The sequence below is a fragment of the Lycorma delicatula genome, chromosome 10 (assembly GCF_047948215.1).
Source record: "Lycorma delicatula isolate Av1 chromosome 10, ASM4794821v1, whole genome shotgun sequence".
Lineage (NCBI taxonomy): Eukaryota > Metazoa > Arthropoda > Insecta > Hemiptera > Fulgoridae > Lycorma > Lycorma delicatula.
The window spans coordinates 71,812,011-71,819,970 of record NC_134464.1 but is presented as its reverse complement, the minus strand read 5'-3'; the positions used below and the strand labels follow the sequence as shown (position 1 = coordinate 71,819,970).

The following is a 7,960-nucleotide window of genomic DNA, read 5'->3' as shown; positions in this document are numbered from 1 at the left end:
CCAAGTATGAGACAATTGGTGAAGGTAGGATGTTTAGAACTGAGTGCGAGAAATTTTTATCGGAATGTAAAAGGATTAATATTATAAAAAAAAGATAAAGTAAACGAAGAGGCGCCAAAGAAATATTACAAAACATTTACCTCAATTCAATCCTGATTTATTGTACAGAGAGTCGGACTGAAGGAGAATAGTAAACTTCATGATATGAATAAGAAATGTTTTAGAAGTATGATAGAGAAGACAACGGAGAATATTGTAAGATAATAAGAGCTCTCACAAATGTAGAAAGAGTTTTGGGTAAGATACGAAGAGAAAGTCTGAGATGAATTGGCCATGTTAAGAGAATAAGAGGAAGAAGAACAAGATTGAGATGTTAGATTGGGAAGAGATAAAGAAGACCAAAGAAAAGACGAGTAGATAAAGTTAAGTAACACATTATGTGTGTTTTGAGGTAAAACAAGTTATGGAAGAGTGACAGAAAAATTGTTCAAGGTGGTGGTCTGTTATCCACCGCCCAAATAATTAGTAAAAGGAAGCAGAAAAAGAAGAATACGTAAATATAATACTTTCTTAAGTTTCTAAGGTTGCCTCTTCATCATAATAGAGTACTTAATTTTAATTGTGGTTGTACTATCTTGTAAGAAGCAGGAATGGAGTTTGTAATGAAGATTACTTTTCACTTATACATTCATACGTATCCTATTACATTACAAAAATTTGAAAGATTAATAATAATAAAAAGTAATTCATTTACATTTTTCAGTGCTGAGTAAAGCCATGCCGTCATTCATTCATAAAGAATTAAAAAAATAGGCCGAAATGAAATCCTAATCGAATGGACACACACACACACACACACACACACACACACACACACATGAATTTTTTCTCCATTAGAGATCATTTATGATAAATTTAAAACTATAGCAAGATTAATAATCAGATATTCCTTATAATATCGTTTATTAATTATTAAAAAAAAAACTTAAATATTAACTTCTTTGCATTTATTTACGACTTTATTTATAATTTATTACACTTAGAATAATCATATACATCCATCTACAAAGGGTTATGATGTAAAAAGTTTGTAATGTTATTACATGCGTTATTAGAACATATATTAATTTAATTATGCACTGAGGCTAACAAACTTGTTTTTCCCAATTATAGTTAAATTGATTGGTATATTTATTTCTACAAATAACTTGATAAATAACATATAATTTGTGACTAAATGATCCCTTATAATTTGTTGTTGTACACGTGTATTATAGATTACTAACTAGTTTTCTTCAGTGGAATTACTCAATTGAGTAATTAATTAGCTATAATATTTAGCTGTAATTTTGCTTATTACTGATAGGTAAAAAAAAAAAAAAAAAATTTCATGTTTCTCTAAGTGTGGTATCATTTCTTGAATTACTTTTTTGCGTACATTACAGATCAATTTTTCTATCACCCTTATTTTTAAATAAATTACGCTTCAAAAAAACAAATTACGCTTCAAAAAAACATTAAGGGAAAATGTAGTTAAAATCTGGAAAATTTATAATTTTGCATGGCCATATCTGTATTATAATGATTCAGTTGATGGTTTTCTTTTATTAATAGCCTCAAGCACATCCCGAATTATTGTCCAACAGTAATCGGCTAACACATTAGTATTCCATTTCCCTTTATAGCGGCTTTCCATTACCGAAATGTCTCGGTGGAAACGTTCACCATGTTATCACTTACGTCTATGAGGTTGTCCGGGAAAAAATCCAGTGCAGGAAATATACTTTAATTTTCATATTACATCCCATATTTTCATAGACATATTACATCCCATAGCTCTGTATGAAGTAAGAATTTGATTAACAATATCGTGGTAATTGTCGGATTTTTGTTTGCCGAGAAAAGTTTTGCAAACGTCTTTAAATGAAGCTCAAGCTGCACTTTCTACATTATTTAACATCGAGTTAAATACATCATCTTTGACCAAATCTCTTATTTGAGGACCAATAAATATTTCTTCTTTAATTTTTCCTTCACTTACATTCGGAAATTTCTGCCTGATGTACAAAAATCCAGGACTATCCTTCTTCATTGCTTTTACAAAATGTTTCATTAGTCCTAGCTTGATATGGAGAGGGGGTAAACATATTTTTTGGGATTCTATTAAGGGCTCATGAATAATATTTTTCCCATTTGGAGAAGTTGTTTCTTCCACTCTCTGGTAACATAATGTTTATCCCTAGCTCGGCTGTCCCATTCGCAAAGAAAACACATATACTTAGTACATAGCCTAACTGCAACCTAACAAAATAACTAAAACTTTTAAATCACCACATATATTCCAGCTATGTTTTTTATAATTTATTTTTGCAAGCACTTCTTTCATCACATCTTATGTCTCTTTCACATTAATACCATAAGCGGTTGGTATCAAAGAATATTTGTTACCGTTGTGTAGTAGAACCACTTTTAAACTATACTTGGACGAAAGGCGCCAGTCCTTAGGTTTATGAAATTATCCTAAGTGCAAAATAAACTCATCAATATTTGTGCAATAAAAAAAAATTATTTTCATCAATAAAGTACTCAGAAAGTTTATTTGTCGGCTTCGAAAACCCGAAATTTTTGTATTTTTTTAAAGTAAATTCCAACCTTGAGGACATCCTGTTAGGATGTCCTCTTCGTAACAGTTTAGATGGATTTTTTGATAAATTTAAATCCCTAACCAAGTCATTTAATTCACCTTGTGGTATAAGATGTGACTTATTGAAAGATTATTCAAAATCAAAATCATTATTGTCTTCATCAGTACTGCCTGATTCTTCATCGCTGCTTTCGAAACATACATTCACAGATGGCTCAGGAACTGAAATAATTTCACTGTGAGGTACACGCCTGGATTGCAGATTGCAAACTGGTTCACGTCAAACCATAGGTACAACAAATGGCAAAGCCTTCCGTGTACCTTTCAGCCATCCTCTTAAATATACAGAACAATTACTGCATACAATATGAGGAGCCCATGTCTTATCCTGATCACCAATTTTACACTCAAAATACAAACGATATGCTTTTTTAATTAAAGATGTAATGTTTTTTCTTTATGATTTTATGGTAAACTCACCACATACATAATAAAATGCATTCTCATCATTTACACAATTTCGAGGCATTATAACACTGTACTATTAAACTTAAGACAGCAGTAAGACTGAACAAAATTAATTCATTCCTAAATCCAGTGCTTAATACAAAGAAAACAGCTGTGTTTTCAGCTACATATTTTGACCTGCATAGAAATGATTAATCTTATCCATGAAGGCTTACTCTTCAGTATTAGATATGATGTCATAATATGCGACTATATGATTTAATTCTTTATCTAGTATTCTTTATTTAGTATTAGCTTACAAATTATGTTAACTAAGTTAAACAATAAAAAAATGAGCTAACAAAATACAATATAGGAGGCTAAAATGTAACTATACGATGAAAAATGAAAAAATTCTGTAATTAAGATTTAAAAATTTTTCAAAAATGATGGATTATAGAAAGATTCTGAGGTCATATTCGTTTTAAGAATCAAAAAAACAGATTAAAATCATGTACCGCATGTTAGGAAACTAAAATTATGTTTATTAGTGTATTTAATCGTTTACTTAGTTTATACAAACAAAAGAAGAATTCAGTATACGTATAATTTTAATTATACCGCTTATTTAGTTAAAAGGTTATGTAAAAATATTACATCTAATATAAAATTTATATTTTAATTTTATTATTTATTTATTATATTTTAAGAAAATTATACATGCTGTTGTTTTTAATTAACACATTCTAGCTTTTAGTGATTTATCAATGTAATACGCTATAAGTATATTAAATTAAATGACCAAGAGACGCAGTTATTTAGCGCCCTGAATCAAGAAAGCTGCAATTAAAGGATTATAAATTTCTGATATATTATACAAATCAAACTAAAACGTTTTGTTGTTACGTTCTAATTAACAGACCCTACCCTTTAGCGGTTGATCATTATAATAACCTACAGGTATATTTATTATACGAACAATAGACGCAGCTATCTACGGGCACTGAATCAAGAAAACTACAAAACAGTAAATATTTAAAGATTTCCGGTATATTATACTAATCAATTAAATTAAAACTTCGATCTTAGAATTACTAAAAATGGAACATTCTTGGAGGCTATAATTAATTATAAAAAGAGAAAAACTTACCTACTCATTTGCAATGAACTCCTTATTAATCCAATGGAGGTCAAACGCAGTGTGTTTGTATACACTCGTATAAGAACTTTAAACAATTTTTATTAATTATTCTTTTACAAACTTCTCAAAGAAAAGTACGGTATTACTTTCGGTCGCACGGAGGGATTGAGGGTTGGAATTGAATTTTTTTTACGTTTTAAGATACGAGGCGCACGAAAATATCACTCACTTAAAATGTAATTCCTTATATATATATATATATATATATATATATATATAGGCCTAAGTATAAAATTTGTGGCTCAAAAATTTTCAAAACTACTTGATCAATTTCTTTAAAATTTAGACATGCTGAAAATTGAATAATTATCATTTGAAAGATTAATATTATTAAAAAATAATTCATTTACAATTTTCAGTTCTGACTAAAGTCACGCATTCATTCATTCATTCAAAAAGAATAAAAAAAAGCAAAAGCTTCGGGTTCGAATTATGATCAAGTATGGCATTACGTAATATGCTAAAAAAATTCAATTATTATTATTTATTTATTTAGAAAATAGATTAATATTTTATTTATTATTTTTTTAATAAAATAAATAAGCAAACGTAATGTAAAGTCTTTAATTGAAAAATTTATTTTATTAATTTTGTAAGAATTATATCCATTGTTAAAAAACATTTTATCGGGGATAAATTTTTGGATAATTAATATTATTATGTACGTATTTCAACTTATTATTTTTACTTAATATTATTATTAATTGAATAATTAATGATTAAATTATTAATTTGTGCTATTAAGATAATTAAATATGAAATTTTTTGAACGATTAAATATTTTATTGCTTGGGTTCTTTTCAAAGAAAGATATTTTTGTTTACAAAAAGTCGATTGAAAAGAGCTTGCAATAATTATAAAATATTAAATTATGTGAATTTAAAATTATCCTTTATTGCAATAATTTAATATTTTATACTACCATGAACTAACTAAAATTTTATTTAAATGATACAAATTACTTTTTTTTAATTTTAGAATAGTAATTTTCCTTAAGAAGGAAAAAAAAATTTATTTATTTTGCTTAGATTGATTTAAAAAAAAAACAAAAAAAAACATTATATTGTTCTATACAGCAGGCTGTAGATTTAACCAGATTTCATCATTATTAAACAAATTAGAAAAAAGTGCTGTTAATTGAACGACAACGATCGATTTCATTATTTAAATTTAACTAAAGGTGTTTCATTGTTACAAAATTATAATTGACAGTAGGCTATCCAAACCATCCAACCAATTTATTTAATTTTATTTTTATTTATTTATTTTTTTTCTTTTTGAGAACTAATTCGAACTAACAAACTACTATTTTTTTTTATAACAAAAAAATTAATTTAAAAAAATCTTAAGTTCAATTTTTTTTAAATTTCATCAAATTTGAATGATTTTTAGCAAATTAAAAAAAAACAAAATTAATTTAAAATAATTACTACTTTTGTAATTACATTGATACAAACGGTAACGAAATTTTGAAACATTTTTATTTTTTATGATTTTGAGATTATAGGCTCTCGTAATTGCTTAATATGACCGATTTCTTGGTTGCGTTATATTTATGCAAAATATCCGGAAAATTTGATAATTCTAGGAATTTGAAAAGACTCTTTTAATGACTATAATTAAAATTACAAAGTTTTCAAACTAATTTTATTAAAAAACAATTAAATATTTTTAAAAAAATTCATCAATTACTGTCTTTTACATTACTGGTAACCGTATTTTTTCTGAAATAATGATCGATGATATTTTTTATAACGGCTCATTTTTATAAACATGTATATACAATAAAAAAGAAAATTTTAAAATTATTATATGCGAGTTATGTACAATCCACACATAGATTCATATAATCAGTTTTTTTTTTCTGTAGAGAATCAAAAAGAAGATTTCGTAACACTCAAAACCTTATAAATATTATTTTTTATGTTCTGAAAACTATAATTACATTTCTTAAAAAAACAATTGTTCAAACCTAAAATTTAAAATATAATTATTATTATTAAAAATTTTAATATATGTAATATTAATTCATATATTAAAAAATATTTTAATGTAAAAAAAAAAATAATTACATAAAATATAAAAATCTTACCTTTAGTCAGGCGTGCTATTCTTGTTAATATATTGTAATTAATATAATTAATAAATTAAAACTAAAGCAATATTATTTATAAAAAAAATACAAGACATATAACGCTTTAAACACTTAATTCATTTATATTAATAAAACTTAATATATAAAAATTAATTTTACTCTACTCAAGTGAGTATATTTACTCAAATGAGTACTGGTGACTGATGCGCTAAATGTCTTAACATAAAGTGGCAAATGTTTGCTATTGAAAACTATTTAGTCCTATAACATGTTATGCTGGATGACCTTGAATTGAAAAAAAAATTACTTTACGTAGAACAACGAAGTCGACGACGTTACGTTTATAACGTAGACTAGGTATATATATATATATATATATATATATATATATATATATATATATATATATATATGCTTTTCATTTTTCTCCAACTTATAAACTGTCATTTACACTCCTCTACTTACATCATTACAGGATTCTTTCAATCGAGTTTTTGAAAAAAATTTATCCCGGTCCGACTTGTTTAATTTCTCTTTTATTGCCCTCTCCCATGACACACATACACTTTCACTCTCTCTCTCTCACGCACATTCTCTCTCTTTCTGTACCTGTACTTATATTCTATACTGCAAAATTTACTTTTATTTATACTGCGAAATTGTAAACATAATAAGATTTTATAATTGAATTTATAAATTATGGTATTTTTGAAATCATTTTACTTATGCTTACTTTGATAACAGAATAATAGTTAAAATTAAAAAAAAAAAATATTATAAAATAAAACAATAGTAACGATTAGAAGACAAAATGCAACTCACTGGCTCGGTCATTGTAAATCAACTGATTTTGAAGTCGAGAGTTCTAAGATACAAATCCTAGTAACGGTAATTGTTTTTATACGGATTTGGATACTAGATCGAGAATACGGCGTTCTTTGGCGAGTGGGGTTCAATTAACCATACGTATCAGGAATGGTCGGCCTGAGTCTAACAAAAATTACACATTTACCCGTACATTTACACTTGCAAATTTAATCTTGATGACTCGTTAATGATTTTAATTGTTGATGCGGCTATAAATAAAAATATTTACAAAAAAAGACAATATTTATCGTTTTACAAATAAAATATTTTCATATTTATTATAGTTTAATTTTGTTTTTTATCGTTCGCCTTTGTTCCCACCCCCCCACAGGTGAAGCCGGATCCGCAACTAAGCTTGTACACAGCTCCAGGGGGTGCCATCGTCTCAAACTACCTCGGGAGGAACTATTGTTCTCCTCCAAGTAGCCGGGACTCGGTCTTTAATCATTCGCCATGCCGAGGGGACTCAAGGGGACTCATTTAATGAGGGGACTCAAGGGAGTCTCCATACCGGATTCCGGTCTTGACGCCACGCCTCTGATCGGGAACCCCAGAGAGATCCCCCACCGGGACTACGGTCTTACTTTACACCCCGTCATGAAGTTCCAAAGGGAATTCCCGTCCAATCATCAAAAGTAGGATATCTGAACGTCCCACCCCTCCTGGACGAGGCTGTTCCCTAGGTCGTTTCCAAAAGCAAAGGAGG

The 7,960-nt window shown here is 27.7% G+C and overlaps 1 protein-coding gene across 1 annotated transcript in view; it reads right to left on the bottom strand.

Moving 5' to 3' along the window:
- LOC142331216 (cytochrome P450 4C1-like) overlaps positions 1–6,600 on the bottom strand; it is an 86,884-nt gene extending 80,284 nt beyond the window's left edge. Inside the window, exon 1 of the mRNA XM_075376959.1 lies at positions 6,385–6,600. The gene's annotated coding sequence lies outside the window, so the exon portion shown is untranslated. The remainder of the gene's footprint in view (positions 1–6,384) is intronic.
- Between the last annotated feature and the right edge of the window lie 1,360 nt (positions 6,601–7,960).